The sequence below is a fragment of the Humulus lupulus genome, chromosome 4 (assembly GCF_963169125.1).
Source record: "Humulus lupulus chromosome 4, drHumLupu1.1, whole genome shotgun sequence".
NCBI lineage: Eukaryota > Viridiplantae > Streptophyta > Magnoliopsida > Rosales > Cannabaceae > Humulus > Humulus lupulus.
In genome coordinates, this window is record NC_084796.1 from 113,040,205 (window position 1) to 113,058,812 (window position 18,608).

Consider the following 18,608-nt stretch of genomic DNA (forward strand, 5'->3'; position numbering starts at 1 on the left):
AACTAGAGTTTTAGGACTCAGATTCAAGCAAGGTTTGAGTCATAAAGATTATAGGGAAGATTAGAAGATTGATAGCCAGAGAATTTAGCTGGGAAATGACTTAATTGGAGGTCATCTAAGCTTTAAGCTTTTGAGTTTTTATGAGATGTTGAATGGCGTTGAAACTTGGGTTTTGGTTGATTTGGGCTGCTGAGTTGATTGGGAACTTTGTTTTTGGGATTTGGATATGATTGGATAGGTCTATGGAGGGTTTTTATGTGGAAAAAATGGCTGAGTTCTAGGTCGGGTCGCGGCCCTGTTCTTGGACGTCGCTGCTCAAGCATGCCGAAGGAGAAGGTGCTGACTGCGAAGCTATTTGCGCAACGGCGCAGGGTGCAGTCAGAGAGGGGATTGATCCCTTGACTTGAGCAGGTTGTGGCTCAAGTGTTTGGGGCCGCGACTCAAAATAGAAAAAATGGCCAAAATGGGTTTTTAGTGAAGGGAACTCAAACCTAAAGGCTCGGGATCGATCCTATTACCCGGTTTAGTATGATTTGATGTCTTGGAGACTAGAACTCAGTCCGGAAGCCTATGTTTACTCATTATTGACGGGATTCTATATTATGGTTCTGACTAGGTTATCGCTAGGAGCTCAAAATCGGGATCGTGCTCGAGGGTCATTCATTGGTAACTTGTACTTTGACCAAAGATAAGAAAACTGCACCCGGTATGTGATACAAGTGATTATGGCTTGACCTAAATTGTTGAACAAGAACATGAATAGGGCATGAATGCCTGAGAATGTGCATGATTATGATTATGCTTGTGATTATTGATTAAACATGTTGAATGCTTTGTACTTGTATATTTGATATATGATATATGCTGGTCTGCATTATCTAATTGAGAAAAGCTTGACTTATTAGTCAAGGACGACAATAGCACCGAGCGCTGGTCAAAAGACATTGACTTATTAGTCATGGTCGACAATAGCGTCGAGCGCTGGTCGAAAAGCATTGACTTATTAGTCAAGGGAGGCAATAGCGCGTTGAGCGCTGGTCATTTCGGTTAAGTTAACCATGCTCGCATCATATGCTTTTTCGACCCAATTGTTGTGGGAAACTCAGCGTCAGGTATGCTGGGTCAGCTCCAAGGCTGGTTATACAGAGGATAGGGCAATGGGCTCCGGGGTGACTTATTATTCCCATATCCTAAGGTTGGGCCCCAGCATTGACTTATTAGTTAAGGATGGCCTTAGCATGAGTGCTGATCGTAAAGCATTGACTTATTAGGCAATGAAGGCCTTAACATGTTGAGTGCTGGTCATAAAACATTGACTTATTAGGTAAGGAAGGCCTTAGCACATTGAGTGCTTGTCGTAAAACATTGACTTATTAGTCAATGACGACCTTAGCATGTTTAGTGCTTGTCGTAAAGCATCCACTTATTAGTCAAGGACGACCTTAGCACGTTGAGTGCTGTTGAAAAACATTGACTTATGAGTCAACAATGACAATAGCGCGATGAGCGCTGGGCAGTATGGTTTTACCTAATTAGGAGCATGACATACGCTTGACCGACCTATGGGTCATGGAAAACTTAGTTCTAGGTACACTGGGCCAGCTCCAAGGCTGGTTATACAGAGGAGAGGTCATAGGGCCCCGAGGAAACTCATTAGTCCCATATCCTAGGACATTGAGCCACTACTACAAAAATGGGATTTCCCAACAGTTTTTAACTGTTGCTATTGAGCAACGATGACAATCGACTAACTATTGTATAATCCTATGCCGTTGTAAGGGTAGCTACGCCAACAATTATTAGGTGTCACTGTTGCTGGCTACACCGACAGTTATTAGGTATCGCCGTTACTGGCAACGCCGACAGTTATTAGGTGTCGTTGTTGCTGGCTACACCAATAGTTATTAGGTGTCGCCGTTGCTGGCAACGCTGACAGTTATTAGATGTCGCCGTTGCTGGCAACACCAACAGTTATTAGGTGTCGCTGTTGCCAGCAACACCAATAGTTAATAGGTATCGCCGTTGCTGGAAACGTCGACAGTTAACAAGTGTCATCGTAGCAACGCCGATAGTTATTAGGTGTCGTGATTGACTATCTATGGTGACAGTTTTTAATTGTCGCAAAGTTTCCACACCAGAGGACCACTACTATAAAAAGGCATTTTAGGGCGGTTTTTAGGACTCGCGGAGCGCGAGTCCTCTATTTGAGAACCTTAAAAAGCGAGATTTTTTTAGCCTTAAAAATTATGATTTAAATGAAACATTTATTTTTAAAAAAATTTGAAAACTTATAAATTCAATGAGATAGTAACAAAACTTATACTCAATGAGATGTCATATAGTATCCAAGATTTATTATACATTTAATCAATACCAAGAACAAAACAAATATTCCTAAATTAATGAACAATATAGTCCAAAGTATGATCAATCCGAAAGAATGTATCCTTAGCTTCCTTGCAAATAAAAAAGATGAATACATAGAGGCGTGGCGTGGACACCACAACAATATTAGTCCATTGAGGCATTTTCACTAACATCCGATTTGCATTACAAGAAAAGAACCCAATAAATACCTGAAAAACAATTAAATCTACTAAGCAAGATTAAGGACAGTAAGGTTCAAGACTTCTTAAAATAGTAATTAGGACAACCAAACCCAGTACAGAGTTAAAATACACACATTCAAAGCCTAATGAATGCAGAAAGGAACCCATAAATAAAAAAAGCAAAAATCTGTCAATATAACACTCATATTTATAGTATACACTCAAGAGCCCAGAAATCAAAACTAAAGAGAGAATACACTATAGAAATATTTTTTTTTTGTAATCATTATTACATAGAGCAAAGCAGGACAGAGAGTGTCCCTAGAAACTTTTATACTTTCAGTACATCCAAGACAATCACAAAATGAAAAAAAATTATATATATATATTCATATCATATGCCTTATGCATGATCTAAGAGAGTATTGTGGCAGAGGTTTAATTAATAACTTAGCAAAAGAAGAGACAAAAATCATTTGTGAATTACAAAGCAACAATGTATATACTAAAAATAGAGCTTTTAAAAGTACCTTCTTAGTTGCACAATCCTTTGGGAAATTTAGAAGCTCTCGGTCAGGGCAATGACTCAGGATGAGCACTCTCGATAATGACTTCAGGAGCCATCCAATATAGAGTACCCTTGATAGACTTGGCACTTGAAATTGTTGTTTACAATAATCAAAATCTACTCTGTTTAAGTACCTATAAGGACAAGAATAGCAGATTAATAATTGAGGGCTTTCCATTTTCAACTGTAATTTTAAATGAGTCCAAAAACATCTGATTGTCTAACTTAATGCAATATAAAGGTCTCTCCTCTTAGCCATCTCAGACAAAATTAAACTAAAAAAAGATTCTATAACCATCTCAGACCAAAATAAACTAAAAAACGATTCTCCACAAAATAATGATATGATCCATAATTTTTATTTAATCTAGAATCCAAAGAAAACAGTCACTGCTTGTCTAAAATTTGCTCTAAACAATATACAAAAAAGGTGTCACAAAGGCACAATTGAACACCAACTTAGTTGAACATCAATGGTTATAGGTAACTAAAACACACATCATATATAATAATTTCTCAGCAGGCAGTAGCAAGACAAAACAAATACTCTTGCACACAATCTAGGAATGAAGAAGCATGCGGCTTACTACTTGTGCATACAACACAGAGTAAGTACATATATCGATAGAATGAAAATGATATTATAATATGATAATATACCTTGTTGATGATAAGGTCAGCCTGAGAAATATTAAGAGCAATTGAATGATGAGTCCATTAAGATGGCATCTATTTTGCTAGTCCAAAATAAAATATCTGAAAAACAATGACGATACACCAAAATTAACAAAAGAGTAGGTATGTTAAGACAATGAAAAAAGACATAATATTTCACCACATAAACCAACACCATTTTCTTCTGTACTATTGATTTCTTAAAAACCCAAAGACAACTGTAATATTACCAAACAAAGGGAAACTAAATCAATCATGATTGATCAGTAGACATTTTCTAAAAAACCATTTCAGGGATTCAACAAAAAAAAAATACAAATACCATTTTTTACTGCAGAATTTAGAGACTCCAAAACCAAAAAACCACTACAGTTGCCCTTTGTTAATTCTTAAATTGAGCCAATCAGGACAAATATATCTTAGGGCTAATGATACAACAACTTATAAATTGATGTCAGCTACACTAGAAATGTATCTCATACCAAACCAATTTGATATTTTATATCAAAAGGAATATAGAATGAAAAGGATTATTTGATTATATATATAGAAACCAACCACAATAACAAGCTAAATGCTGAGAAATCGCACGAAATGACTACTTGCAATGAAATCGTAATTTCTTTTTCCAGAAGAAAGTCAAACACATACTATTTTTCTTCTCAAAGTTGGAGCTAGGTGCATGACATGCCTCCTCAGATAATTTCCCTAGACGAACAATATATTTAGGGTGAGTAATGAACAAATTAACCAAATTTTCTTGGTGGGAATATTATTTTTCAAAAAATAAAAAAGACAATATTGATAATCTCTCTATGAATTCTATGGTATGTTGATACGATAACAAGACTGCAACTAAAATTTCTAAGTGAGATAATTAAGGCAAAGAAAGCAAGACTGCAAATGGAAACCAACATGCAAGAGGCACAGAAAATTTGAAATTCAAGCAAAAATTTAAACACCTTATAGTCAGTAGATGGAACAAGGGTAAGTATCTGCTCACATCACTAACCACATATCATGGATGTGGAATGGAGTCGAGAATAAAAAACCAAACTGAAGAGTCAACTAGCCAAACAAAAAATGCATCGCTAAAGAGAGAGAGAGAGAGAGAAACCAGCTTTTGTTTACAACTTTACAGGCTAAAGCTCCTTTAAATTTAAAGCTAAGTTTACAAGCTCTTCAACAAGTTATGAACAGAAACCAGCTTACAAGAAAATAAAATAACTCGCTACCAGTAACTACTACTAAAATAAACCCAGCATGCTACTCCATTTTCTAGTGGCTAATAGAACTCATGTGCAAAGCAAAATAATTTACCGTTCTCGTGTACTGGGGATATATCCTTCAATGCGAATGCTTTATCAGTGCTAGACTTCAAAGACCACTGCTCTGCAGGTCGAATAACAAGTGCTCTAGGGTTGTCCCTTGGAAGGAATAAAGTGTCTGCTTTTGGTGTGCTGATGGTTTCTTCACCATCACTAAAATATGGGACCAGCAGGAAACAGAACAAACGTCTCTAACAAATAGAGATCATAAGACTCAACAATGCAATTCAAATGAAGTTTAGATGATAAACATCGCACCTTCAAACCATCAATCTTTGGATGATATTTTCTAGCAGGCAACCTGATATGCCTTTGTGATAAGTGTCGAGTAGTCAGTAACGACGATATTCTAATAGGAGCAGGTTTGTCTAGTTCCTAAAAGAGGAAAAACTCCATAAGCACTGTCTTTCATATCATCACAAATAGGTTTTCGACAACATCCTCCACATAGGAAAGCAAACTCCAACAGACTCAACAGACAGCTAAATGGACTTGAATTACTGAAAATAAATTAGATTATAAATTATTTGTGTTTACAGGCATGCTAGATATTCCATATTGGACCCATATCAGAAAACAATAACCTCAACCACCAAAAAATAAATTTACCTTAGAGAGAGAGAGCATTGCCTCTAATCTGGCGTTCGATGTTGCGGCATTCTTGGCGGAGACGCCTCTGCCAATCTCTCAATTGCTGTTGAGGGTTGGCAAGCCCCGTTGCACCACCAACCACCACACGCACCACCACCACTCTGCTGTCGGCGCCGTCGGAAGGAAGAGCACCATTGCCGAGAGAGAAGAAGGGGAGAGTCGAGTCCGGGGGACGCAGCGCCAAAGACGAGAGAGAAGAAGGAGAGAGTCAAGTGGAGAGGAGGTGTTTGTGGAGGCTGAGAGAAAAGAGAGAGATAGCAGAGCTGAGAGAGACGACGATGGAGATGGTAAGGGAGAGGCGGCTGATAGAACTAACGAGAGAGAGAGAGAGAGAGAGAGAGAGAGAGAGTGAGAGAGAGTGATAGATTAGGTTAAAGTTTTAGAGCTTTTAATTTTAAAAAAACAGTTTTAGCTTATTTTTTTTTAAAAAAAAAAATTAATTTAATAAAATAAACCAAAACTAATAAATTTATATATTAAATTTTTTTATAATATTTTTCCAACTAATAAAACAACTCTCTTTTGTAAGTAATTCAAAGTTTATAAATATGTTAAATAATAATATAATTAATTTTATAAATATGTTAAAGAATAATAAATTTAAATTTTGATATAAATATTATCATAAATAAAAATTTAATAATATTAAAAATTTAGAAACAAAAAATATGGTTTTAAAAGTGTTTAATAAATACATAATTTTTATAAATATATATACATATTTAGTTTATTTTTTAAATTATATTATTCATTAATTTTTTTACAATATTTTTCCAATTAATAAAACAACTCTTTTTTAACTAATACAATTTTTTTAAATATGTTAAAGAATAATATTGTTAATAGTATAGTTAATTTTATAAAGATGTTAAAGAATAATAAATTGAAATTTTGATATAAAAATTATTATAAATACAAAAGTTAATAATATGAAAAATGTACAAACAAAAAAATATATAGTTTTAAGAGTTTTTAATAAATACATAATTTTTATAAATATATTTTTTTACATAATTTAGTTTATTTTTAAAATTATACTATTCATTAATTGTAATTTTTTATTTGAATTTTGTTGACATTTTATGACTGTCGGCATTGGAGTTTTATTAACTGTCGGCGTTGGGGTCAATAACGACAATGTTTAACTATCGGCATTGGTCTTGAATTAACTGTCGATGTTGGGGTCAATAGCAACACATTTTAACTGTCGGCATTGGTCTCAAATTAACTGTCAGCGTTGAGGTCAATAGTGACACATTTTAACTGTCGGCATTGGTCTCGAATTAACTGTTGGCGTTGGGGTCAATAGCGACAGTGAAAAGCAACGGTGACAGTTATTAGCTGTCGACGTTGGTCTCTATACCTACAATTTTTAACTGTCGGCGTAGAGTTCCGCTAAGCAATTACAACAGTCAACAGAGTTGACTGTTGTGGTTGAGTGTCGGGAAAGCCCAATTTTGTAGTAGTGTAGTATGATTTATTAATCATGTATTAGGGCGTTGAGCCCTAGTATGATTCCATAATCTTGTATTTTGGGCATTGGACCCCGATATGATTCATTGATCGTTTATCTTGGGCTATTGGCCCATATGACACTGTAGTCATTTATATGAATGGTATGCATCCATGAGTAGGGTTAAAACTGCTAGGCATGCTTATTAGGGTTTGGATATATGTTATAAACTGCTTATGAGCATGTTTAAGTTTTTTTGCTGATCCTTGACTCACGGGTGCTATATGGTGCAGGTAAAGGGAAAAGAAAGTTAGACCATCCTTGAGTTGGAGAGCTTAGATGACAATGTGTACATATGCGGCTGCTCGACCACCACGACCAAGGGATTAAAGAGGAACTAAGGTCAAACCCTATTTTGTCGCTTAGGTCGGCAGGTTGTAACTTTTTCATTGTAATTAACCTTTAAAATATATTTTGGGATCCCATGTATGAAGTAAATGTTTTTATGAAACGATAGTACCTTTGACCAAAAATTTTAACCCTAAACTGTTAATCACGTTTAGTTACACGGTTATGGCAAAATGACTCTGTTATCCCTAAAAAATCCAGGGATGACGTGGCGAATGAGAAAGCGGCACGTGACATCACAATTCGTAAAGAAATGACAAACTATTGAAAAAAGACCGACGAACAAAGATGGATAGGTCCAGAACCTATAGGAAGTCAACCAGGCCTAAACCCCCTAAGGGTGGTCGACCCAAGCATACCCAAGAACCCCTTGGGGTGGTCGGCCCACCCTATCCTTCGTAGGGTGGTCGGCCTTGTTATTCCGAAAATTAGCATATCAGACGTGGCACTAAACTTGGACATGTAAAGCAGACTGGGCTGACCCCCCCAGCAAGTTGGTCAATATATACCTGCAGAGTATACGACAAGTTACTTCTTGGCATGTTATTGCTAGACGCTTAACTGCTTGGCAAGACCCCTAGAAACTTGCTGGTCAGTATGACAGGCAGACTGGTCGGAATACACTTGACAAATGAGTAACAGTCACTACTCGATACGTTTGCTAGGATAGCAGCTAGTCGGTATGACGAGCAGACATACATGCTTGGATGAAAGTCGTTATACTCTCCATTGGAACTCCGCGAGAATCGCCCAACCACCCGCAAAGAGTGTCTGACAATCCTGATGACTCGGTCAAAGCTCTTGAAGAAGAGGACAACAACTACCCTACAAGAAGAAAGAGATGTTCCCTATCAGTTAGGTACAGGGCAAACCAGGGGCAAAGGGAACAGTATAAATACAAACACTCCGCCATAGTTGGGGGAGAAAAAGAGCCTACCGACCAGCGTTAAGAACATACCAAGTAGTTTGGCTCGGTATTTATCAGTGACTCTTCCATATTGTATTATCTTTTACACATAGAAATCCATTTGTAATCCCTTGTGTTCTTGTGTAAGCCTTCAAAATTAATAAAAATCTAAGAGGACGTAGGTCATTATCAATCTTTGGGGTCAAACCTCTATAAATTCTAGTGTTCTCTATTATTTATTGCTAATTATTATTAAATTCTTTGATTATTTATGGTATATTGATTGTCTAATTGAAAGTTATCTAATTAATTATTTGACTCCACGTCAGTTGGCTAAAAAACAAGTCAACATTGTGGTGCTTTCATTGAGAGCCTAAGACAATAACATTTGAATTCTATTGCTGTAAGGATGGTAGTCTCAACCAGAAGGTCAAGCCAAGAACCTCCAGAGCCCGAGGCTAAAGTCTCTCACCAAGTCTCGTCGATAAGAAATTTCAATGGGCAGCGAAGTGATTTGCTGCCTAGGAATCCATCTGGTGTTAGGGGGCAAACCATTGGGCCCACCGCAACAATACAAGGGGTTGTTGCTGTTATATTATTTTATAATATAATGTAAAATTATATTATATTATAATATAATATTTTAGATTAAATAAATGTGACAAAGTGTATCACATGTTGTAACATATAATAGAGAGTTACAATATTTAGATATATGAGATATATCCAAATAATGTAACATATTTGGTGTTACAAATTTGTAACTTCCAAATATTACCCTTTATTGTGTAAATTGTTGTTACACAATATTGAGATGAATTTCATAAAGTCATATGTGATATGGTTGTTAGAGATATGATTTTAACCCCAATAATGTGTTTTGGGAGTTACAAAATCATTTGGGAGGGTTTGGAACCGTTTAAAAAAAAAAAGCACATTTTTTGTGCTGAATTTGGTCAATGGCCGCGGCCACCAACATTCAGTGGCCGCGGCCACAGGCCAAAACTGACCAAATTTTCAGTTTTTTCAATCTTTGTTGAACAGCTCAAAAAACCCAAATAACTCCCAAATCTCTTTTTTAATTCCATATTAATCCAATTAAACATTGGTAACAGCCATGGGGGTTGGTGGAATTTGAAATTCAAAGGGTGTCTCTAAACTCTATAAATAGGAGCCTATAGCTCACTTGTAAGACATAACATTTCTATCCATTAGAGTACTTGGCTAGAAACACTTTGAGGCTTGATAATTCCAGAAAGCTTTTCCAATATCTGAGAGAGATCCCTTAGTGCTTGAGTTAGGGGGAAATAAGCTTTTGGACAAAGGTTTTAAACCTTGTTCAAGTTGGTGATCCCCAACCCTCTTAACTTAGGTTGTGTAAGTGAGAGTTTCTTGCATTTCTATTCTTCTTTCTATTGTATTGTTTTCTTCTTATTCTCTTGTTCTTTTACTTGTATTTCTTGTTCAAGAGTTGTAATCTTTTCTTTACTTTTGTTTCAAACACCTTACTTTATTTGTAACTTTTTGCTTAGAGTTGTATTTTACTATTCTCTTCTTCTTCATCATCTTCTTCATTTCTTTTTTTATTTGTATTTTCAGTTATAGAGTTGTAACACTTTATTTAATCAATCATTGTCTATTGTAATATTTTGCATAGAGTTGTAATATTATTATCAATTTCCATTGAGGCAAAACATTTTTTCCTAACAGTTGCTTCCACTGGAATCACTCGGGTAGGAATGTCAGGTGGAACTATTACGCGGGGTATCGACCAACAGGGACCCAGAGCTAGAGGTCATGGACGATATGAGCCCCACATAGATATTGAACGACTCGACCCTAAAATTGATTAGATATGGGAAGTCATTGGGCAGATGCAAGATCATCTTGCTTCCATGAACCAGGGACGAGCCACTGCACATGAGGCCCTTAATGAAGCTTTTGAAAAGAAAAGGAGAGATTTTCAAGAGTGGATGGATCAGCATGCCCGGGAGGTGCAGGCCAGTCAGGAAGACATGCAACTCCATACTTGAGAGGCAGCTGAGTCCATCCGCAATTATATGCAGCAGCAGCAAACCCAAGGTATGGGAACTGCAGCTGGAACTACTGCCCAAAACCAAGAACGCCCTCCCATTTTTGGTTTCGGTGAAGGTGTCATGCATGGGCCAGAGGCTCAACTTACTCCATCCTGATAGAGACCCAGACTGATATTTTTAATGCTGCACAAGCTGTCGTACCGTATAGAAGACCTTCACCGATGAGAAAGGATGTTAATAGATGGGATACGACCAAGTTTTGTCAGTTTCACAATGACTATGGTATGTAACCACCTGAAGGAGGAAATAGATTTCCTCATTTGACAAAATAATGCACATCTAAAGAGGTATGTACGGCTGGCTGCCGACCAACATCCTCAACAATCTCCTCAGCAACAGTCTTAGCAGTATTAGAGCAGTCAAGCTATCCTACCACCACCAGTTGCTGGTCAGCTAAATATGATCTGTGGCAGGCCGCATTTGGCCGGAAACTCCGGTAAGGCTCGAGAAAGGTACGCTCGTTCCCTTAGGCATGAACAAGAGGAAGATGTACTGGCTATCGAAGAGCGTACTCCCAAACAACCTCGCTACAAGCATGAGCCTATCACATTCAGCGAGGAAGACACAAGTCATGTACATAGCCTGAACGATGATTGACCATGGATTATCTGCCAATATCCTGTTCAAAAGTACCCTAGAAAGGATGAATTTAAGCATTAGAGATCTGGAACCATGTGAGCAGCTATCGTATGGGTTTACAGAGAATGGCATGGCCCTGGCTGGAAGCATAAGGTTTCCTTTCGCAGTAGGGATGTCAACTAATAGTAACACAATAATGGCTTTGTTCGTAGTAATAGACATCCATTCTCCGTACAATGCCATGATAGGTCAACCAGCCTTGTATGACCTCCGAGCAGTTACTTCAGTCTTCCATCTGCTCATCAAATTCCCAACTCAAGCAAGTATATGATGTCTTAAAGGGAACCAACTTGTGGCCAGAGAATGTTATAATCGTCATTAAAAAAGGCAGGGAAGGTAGCCTGCACCGCACAGCCCACAGAGCCCAGTCACCAAAAATAGGATGCAGCCCAAAACGGGGGGGGGGGGGGGGGAGTACATAGACCCTCATTTTGGGGACATTGATATGGTGGTGGATCCAGTTGAAGAATTAGAAGAGGTCCTACTTGATCCAAAAAAATCTCGATCAGGGTAGTCAAGCAGAGAAAGGGTTGTTCGGGGACATAAGATCTACTTTGATCCAGTTCCTATGGAACAACCAAGATGTATTTGCCTGGTCTCATGCTGATATGGTGGGGATCGACTCAACCATTATAAGCCACACCCTCAACATCGATACCGAAGACTTCAAGCCCGTACAACAGAAAATGAGGTTATTGGATCCAACGAGGGCAAAGGCATTGAAGGAAGAAGTGGAGAAGCTCCGAAATAACGACTTCATTAGGGAAGCCTTCTACCCAGTATGGGTGTCCAATCCCGTATTTGTGTCGAAACCTAATGACAAGTGGAGAGTGTGCATAGATTTCACAAATTTAAATAAGGCATGCCCAAAGGACTGCTTCTCACTTTCGAGAATTGACCAATTGGTGGACACTACAGCCGACCACGAGATTCTAACTTTTATGGATGCCTATTCAGGGTACAACCAAATAAGTATGCATCCATCCGACCTGGAGCACACCACCTTCCGCACGAATGTGGGGCTGTACTGTTACAAAGTTATGTCGCTCGGCCTGAAAAACGATGGAGCCACATATCAGCGGATGGTAAACCGTATGTTCAAAAACCAAATAGGAAATCACATGGAGGTTTACATGGACGATATGTTGGTAAAATTCAAAAAGGCTGGGGGGGAAACATTGAGGACTTGGAAGAATGCTTCAACATCCTGAGGCAGTATAGAATGAAACTGAACCCCTTATAACACTCCTTTGGTATGGGTCGGGAAAAGTTTTAGGGTTTATAGTAAACTCTCAGGGAATTGAAGCAAACCCCAAAAAATAAAGGCACTGCTGGACATGCCCTCTCCAACCATAATCAAAGACATGCATAGTCTAACAGGACGCATAGCAGCATTCAACAGATTTGTGTCTAAATCCAATGATAAGTGTATATCGTTTTTTATATCCTCAGAGGCACAAAGAAATTTGAATGGACTGAAGAGTGTGAACAAGCCTTCCAAGCTCTAAAGCAGCAGCTTGCACAATCCCCGATCCTCTCAAAACCTCTGGAGGGTGAAGAACTATGTGTATACCTGCCAGTAACTCAGCACATCGCCAATGCAATCCTAGTTAGAGAAGAAAACAAGATCTAACATCTAGTCTACTATGTCAGTAAAAGGCTGGTCGAAGCCGAGAGCAGGTATCCTCTAATTGAAAAATTAACTTACTGCCTGCTCCTGTCGTGCAGAAAACTTTGCCCATACTTCCAAGCACATCCCATTAAGGTTCTTACAGACCAACCATTGCGCCAAATCCTGCTAAAACCAGACACCTCTGGTCGGTTACTAAAATGGTCTATAGAGCTCGGACACTATGAAATCACTTACTGGCCCCAGATAGCCATTAGAGGCCAGGCTCTTGCATATTATGTAGCTGAATGTACCAGGCTGCCAAGAACAGATGAAGAAATGACCAAGCAATCACCGGAGTCTAGACCAGCGAACTGTACGAACGCTGGGCAGAGACCCGATAACCCAACAAAATGTATTGTTTATTCTAAGGAAGAACCCCAAGCATGGAAGTTGCACGTCGATGGCTCAGCTACCGATCAACTGTCTGGGGCAGGTTTAACATTAATCACTCCTGAAGGGCAACGCATCCATTGTGCACTTTATTTTGGGTTTAAAGCATCCAATAATTAAGATGAATATGAAGCATTAATTGCAGGGTTAAAGCTAGCCAGAGAAGTAAACGCTGAATTCCTAGATATATATAGTGATTTGCAATTGGTTGTCAATCAAATCCTCGGAGAGTATACAGCTCAGGGGGAAAATGATGGACTATCTTAATAAGATCAAAGACCTGCTTGCTCAGCTTAAAAGGTACAATATCCAACATATACCAAGAGAGCAGAATGCCACAGCAGATGCACTGGCCAGATTAGCTAGCAGTGTTGTAATGGACATGGCCAACCTAGTCCCTATTGAATACTTGGCTGAACCAACTATCAACCTGCCAGAACTAGTCTTTCTTATAGATAACACTCCATCGTGGAGACACCAATTGTAGATTATCTGGAACACAACATCCTGCCCAATACTCGCAATGAATCTAGGAAATTAATGACGAAAGCCGCTCGGTATATAATTATGGACGGGGTTATGTACAGAAGAGGATTCTCCATGCCATTACTCAGGTGTGTCAACCAAATTGAATCAAGACAGCTGCTAGAGGAAATACATGAGGGTTTCTGTGGGAACCATGCAGGGGCAAAGTCTGTCTAAGAAGATTTTGAGGTAAGGTTACTTCTGGCCAACTATGAACGAAGATGCCTTTGCATATGTTCGAAGATGTGACAAGTGTCAAAGATTTGCCCAGACACCCCGAGCAGCACCAAACGAACTTACTCAGATGCAGAGCCCGTGGCCCTTCGCCATTTGGGGAATTAACCTCATTGGTTGATTACTAAAGGGAAAAGGAGGAGTTCAGTATGCAGTTGTGGCAGTTGATTACTTCACCAAGTGGATAGAGGCTGAGCCACTGGCAACCATCACTTCCAAAAAATTACTGGATTTTGTGGTAAAAAATATAATTTGTAGGTTTGGTCTACCCCAGAAAATAGTATCCGACAAAGGCACCCAGTTTGACATCCAACTGTTCACTGATTTTTGTGCCAAACATGGCATCATAAAAAGTTTCTCAGCAGTCTCACACCCTCAAGCAAACGGACAGGTCAAAGTAGTTTACAAAACTCTCAAAGACACCCTGAAGAAGCGTCTAGAAGAGGCCAAACGAAATTGGCCTGATAAATTTCATGAGGTACTCTGGTCATACAGGACTACTGAGTGAACAACTACTGGTGATATCCCTTTTACACTCACATATGGGTATGATGCAATGCTGCCAGTTAAGGTGACTTCACTATCTCACTGGCATACATCATACAACCAAGATTGTAATCGCCAACTGTTGGCCGAGTCCTTAGACCAGATTGAAGAAAGACATGAAAGGTCCAATATATGCCTAGCTGACCCCCAACAAAAAGTTGCCCGGTAATTCAATTCTAGAGTTAAGGAACGAAAGTTCGACGTGGGTGATTTAGTCATGTGAAGAGTCTTCCCAGAAACTTGAGATGCTTCGGCAGGAGTACTAGGTCCAAGCTTGGAAGGCCCCTACCAGGTAACAGAGATAGTACCACCAGGCACGTACAAGCTAGCACGGTATGACCAAGATCTCCAGTTAGTACCTGTCCCCCGTTACTGGAATGGGGAGCACCTGAGGAAGTACTACCAATAAAGATCACTTTTAAGTGATCATTGACTGGCCGGTACAGGCATGAACTACCCATACCACTAACCAGCTCAAGTTAGTTATATTAATTATGCACAAGCACGATTTGCCCATCTATTGTAATAATTAATATATATGAATGTAAGCTATGATTTCTGTCCATTGTTACAAGCCTTATTTTTATAATGACTATCTCGCTAATTAGTGATTTATTTCACGGATTATCGGAATTGTATGAAACCTTTGTAGGTGTTGGCGAACCCAAGTACCCCCGAACAGGTTATTACGAACAGCTCTGGTCAGTTAGCAAGTGACCAAAAGGATAACCCAAAAGTTATGAATCCTGCTCGGTCACTTGGGGGCACCATAGTCATACATGGACAAGCAGAGAGGAAAGCGCGTAATCAAAAGGAGTTAGAAACATTAATTTTTATTAATGTTAAAGTGCTTACGCGTTGCTCGGTATATACCCAGCAACAAAAGGAGCCATAAAACAATTTTTGTAGATAGGGTTGAACAATTTTTTTTTACAACTCATTTGAAAAAATTGAATAGCTCTGATTCACAGAGTCGAACAGCTCCAAAACGCAGTATACATGGAGTAGCAAGGAAAAATAAAAGTATGAGCATATAAATAGCTAAAACGAGAAGCATTTTATAAAAAGGAAAAAGATTGCTCGAGATTACAGGTTGATTGGCTCAACCATGCTGTTTTGGCTAAGGAAAAAGATTGCTCGAGATTAAAGGCTGCTCGGCTCAGCCATCTTTGTCTTTGCAATAATAATGAAAAAAATATATATAATAACAGGTAAAATTTATCAAGCACTCTAGAGTTGTTGGTCAGATTCGATGACAGGGGTCTCGGCAAGGAAGCTATTGGACTGGTCGGCAGGGTTCGGAGCCTCAGTTGAAACACTTGGACTAGAGGGCAGGACATCTTGTTTAGGGGCCGTGATAATCGTCTCGGTGGGTGGAACAGCAGATTCTGGCTCAAAGGATGGAGGTTGCTCGGCATGGACGGTCGGGGCCTCATTCTTCTCCCGCTCAGCACAGTAATGCATAAGCTCATCATAGGCCTTTCCCAGATAGCAACAGTCTATCATCTTGCTGCGAACCCAGAAATCATAGAAGGTGCTTATACCAAAGTCCTCCAAAGCTTTAGCATTAGCAGCCCTGTCATCTTTCTCTTTCTTAAGAGCCTCTACCAGGTTATCTTTTTCCTCTTGAGTAGCCCTCCCATCAGCAGCGTTCTTCTCCTTTAATTCCTCAATCCTCTTTTCTAATCGGTGAACGTTGAGATTCCTCTGCTCGGCAACACATTTGAGCCCCTTGTTTTCCTTAGTAATCTGCTCGGCAGCCTGAGAAGTTTTATCCTCAGACTCTTTCACTAGGCCGATTACATGTTTGCTCACCCCCTTTGCTTGGTAATGAGCATAGAAAAGAGCCAGCATACCCTACAATGTGAAATAAATAAATTCAGAACAAATAACAAGAGAAGAAAGACCATTTAGAGATCGAACAGATTTATTGCTTACTCTAGTAACATTCTGAAGACCGGTGCTAGTAATGAAGTCCAGAGATTTGCTACTAAAAGTATCCATGAATTCAATCTGGGAGGTAGACACACATTTCATGTGTCCTTGCTGGATGGCCAGAGCTTTCTTCAAGGGCCCATGGACCTCCTCGATAGGATTCTCAACAGTGCCATCAGGAGCTTTGCTCGGGCTGGTCAACTCCGTTGCAGTGGCCATATGAGTACCATCCTCAACAGATAATTCTTTACCTTTGTCCAATTTGTGCGATGGTGTGGGTACCTTTTTCCAAAAAGGGGCCTTATCAAGGGTCTTCTCGGCATGCTCGGCAGTTCTAACAGGAAGTTCAGCTTTTTGACACTTGGCCGGAGGAACCTCACTGCTAGGACCACTGGTATTCTTTTGAGGCAAACTTCTTGAAAAATACGAACGACATATCTGCAAAATGAAAGCAAAGGATTAGCAAAAGTGTCGAGTAGAGTCAAAACAGACAAACAAAAAATCATCATAATTGGGCAAAGAATAAAAGTAAGTATGGAAAGAGAGTCAGATGACCCTCTTTAGCTCCCCCCGAGTAGTCAGTTGCCTCGAACGGAAGACCCCCATCACTATTTGATAAGTTTAAGTATATATGCTCTATTGCAGCCACCTTGCCTTTGCCAGGCTGGGGGTGGTGGCAGCTTTGGAAAGGCCATGCTTGGCAGGCTTTTTGATGACAACTCCGGCCGAACTCCTTGTTCGGTGAGCCACACAAGGTCTGGACGGGGGGATTGACACTCTATTTTTCTTCTTAGTGGGTGGTGAATTAGGCGGTTTAGAAATGGATGAAGGTTTCTTGGGCGATTGCTTGTCAGGGGTGGCATCATTGGCCCTTGTCTTGGGGTTAGGATAGAGCCCAACGGATATAAGTTTTTTCGTAGAAGTCAGGGCCACCAGATCCTTGTCGCTAGGATCCATAGTAGCTAGTTTTCTAGCCCTTGTCTCAATTTCCCTAGTGGGGGCCGACCAACTATAAGGACTATTTCGACGAAATGACAAGTGATTGGACGCAATATTATCCGTGACAAAGTATTGACTAGCGTACTCGCCAACTTTGGAGATGCCTTCAGTGCTCGATGGGTAAATATTGGAGTCCAGATGGCTAAAGTAGAAATACCCTGACCTGCCTTTGCGAGGGTTGGATTTGAGGTCAAAGAGGTAATTAATCTCGTGTGCAATAGGTACCGGCCAGTCTAAAGATTGATACAAAACATAAAGGGTTGAGAGAAATCTGATGCTTTTAGGGCTAATCTGGGTAGGGCAAAGCCCAAAGTAATCTACCACACTGCAAAAGTATGGCAGAAGAGGAAGGGCGCCCGCGTTCATATGGTATCTGCTCCAGGCACAGAATTGAGCCCCAGGGTGCTCAGAGGTTTGTACAGCTGTAGGTTTGAAGATGGAAACATCTCCGAGATGGAAATGCTCCCTGATATTTTGCAGCTGCTTGTCAAAAATCGTGCTCTTAGGAGCTACATACAGAGGGGCGTCTTCTGCTTCTAAGGCTGGGTTAAGCATGACCTCGGTATGGATCTCCGTGGCATATTTCCTCTCTTTCCCAAAAGATCTCGACTCTTCCTCAACATATGGGACCCCCTGTTTGGCCCCAGTGGTGGCACAGCGCGCCACATGGGGATCTTCTTCTTCGGTACCCCGGTTAATGTTTTCATGCGGAAATGATGTCTTGAAACATAGTTCGATGGTCACCTCCCTTCTGCGCAAACGAGAAAAAGGGAAGGGTGAGGCGAGAACACCGAACAGTGTTGGTCAGTAGAAGTTCGCAGATTATACCGACCAGCCCAGACCAAACACAGAGCAGCAAGATGAACAAGGAGTAGATCAAATTAAAAACAAAGGAACTCAAGAAAGTGGAAGATTTGTTCCAAACCAGTTTTTGAGTGGTGTTCTTCGTGTTCTTTCAAGAACCCCGAACGTAAATCAACAGAAAGAGGAAGTTAAAACCTAGTTTGTACAAAATTAGAAGGTAAAAAAAAAA

General features: G+C 39.7%; 1 long non-coding RNA gene across 3 annotated transcripts; it reads right to left on the reverse strand.

Moving 5' to 3' along the window:
* Nucleotides 1-2,308: 2,308 nt before the first annotated feature.
* On the reverse strand, nt 2,309-6,119 carry LOC133830730 (uncharacterized). Of its 3 annotated transcripts, none has more exons than XR_009892186.1 (6): nt 5,730-6,119; nt 5,113-5,620; nt 4,444-4,500; nt 3,778-3,873; nt 3,080-3,251; nt 2,309-2,576 (listed from the first exon to the last, which is right to left on the reverse strand). It is a non-coding gene; the product is annotated as an uncharacterized LOC133830730 (long non-coding RNA). The 3 variants fall into 3 exon arrangements; XR_009892187.1 differs by having other exon boundaries at nt 5,113-5,495; nt 5,730-6,117; XR_009892188.1 differs by lacking the exon at nt 4,444-4,500 and having other exon boundaries at nt 5,730-6,118.
* Nucleotides 6,120-18,608: the final 12,489 nt, after the last annotated feature.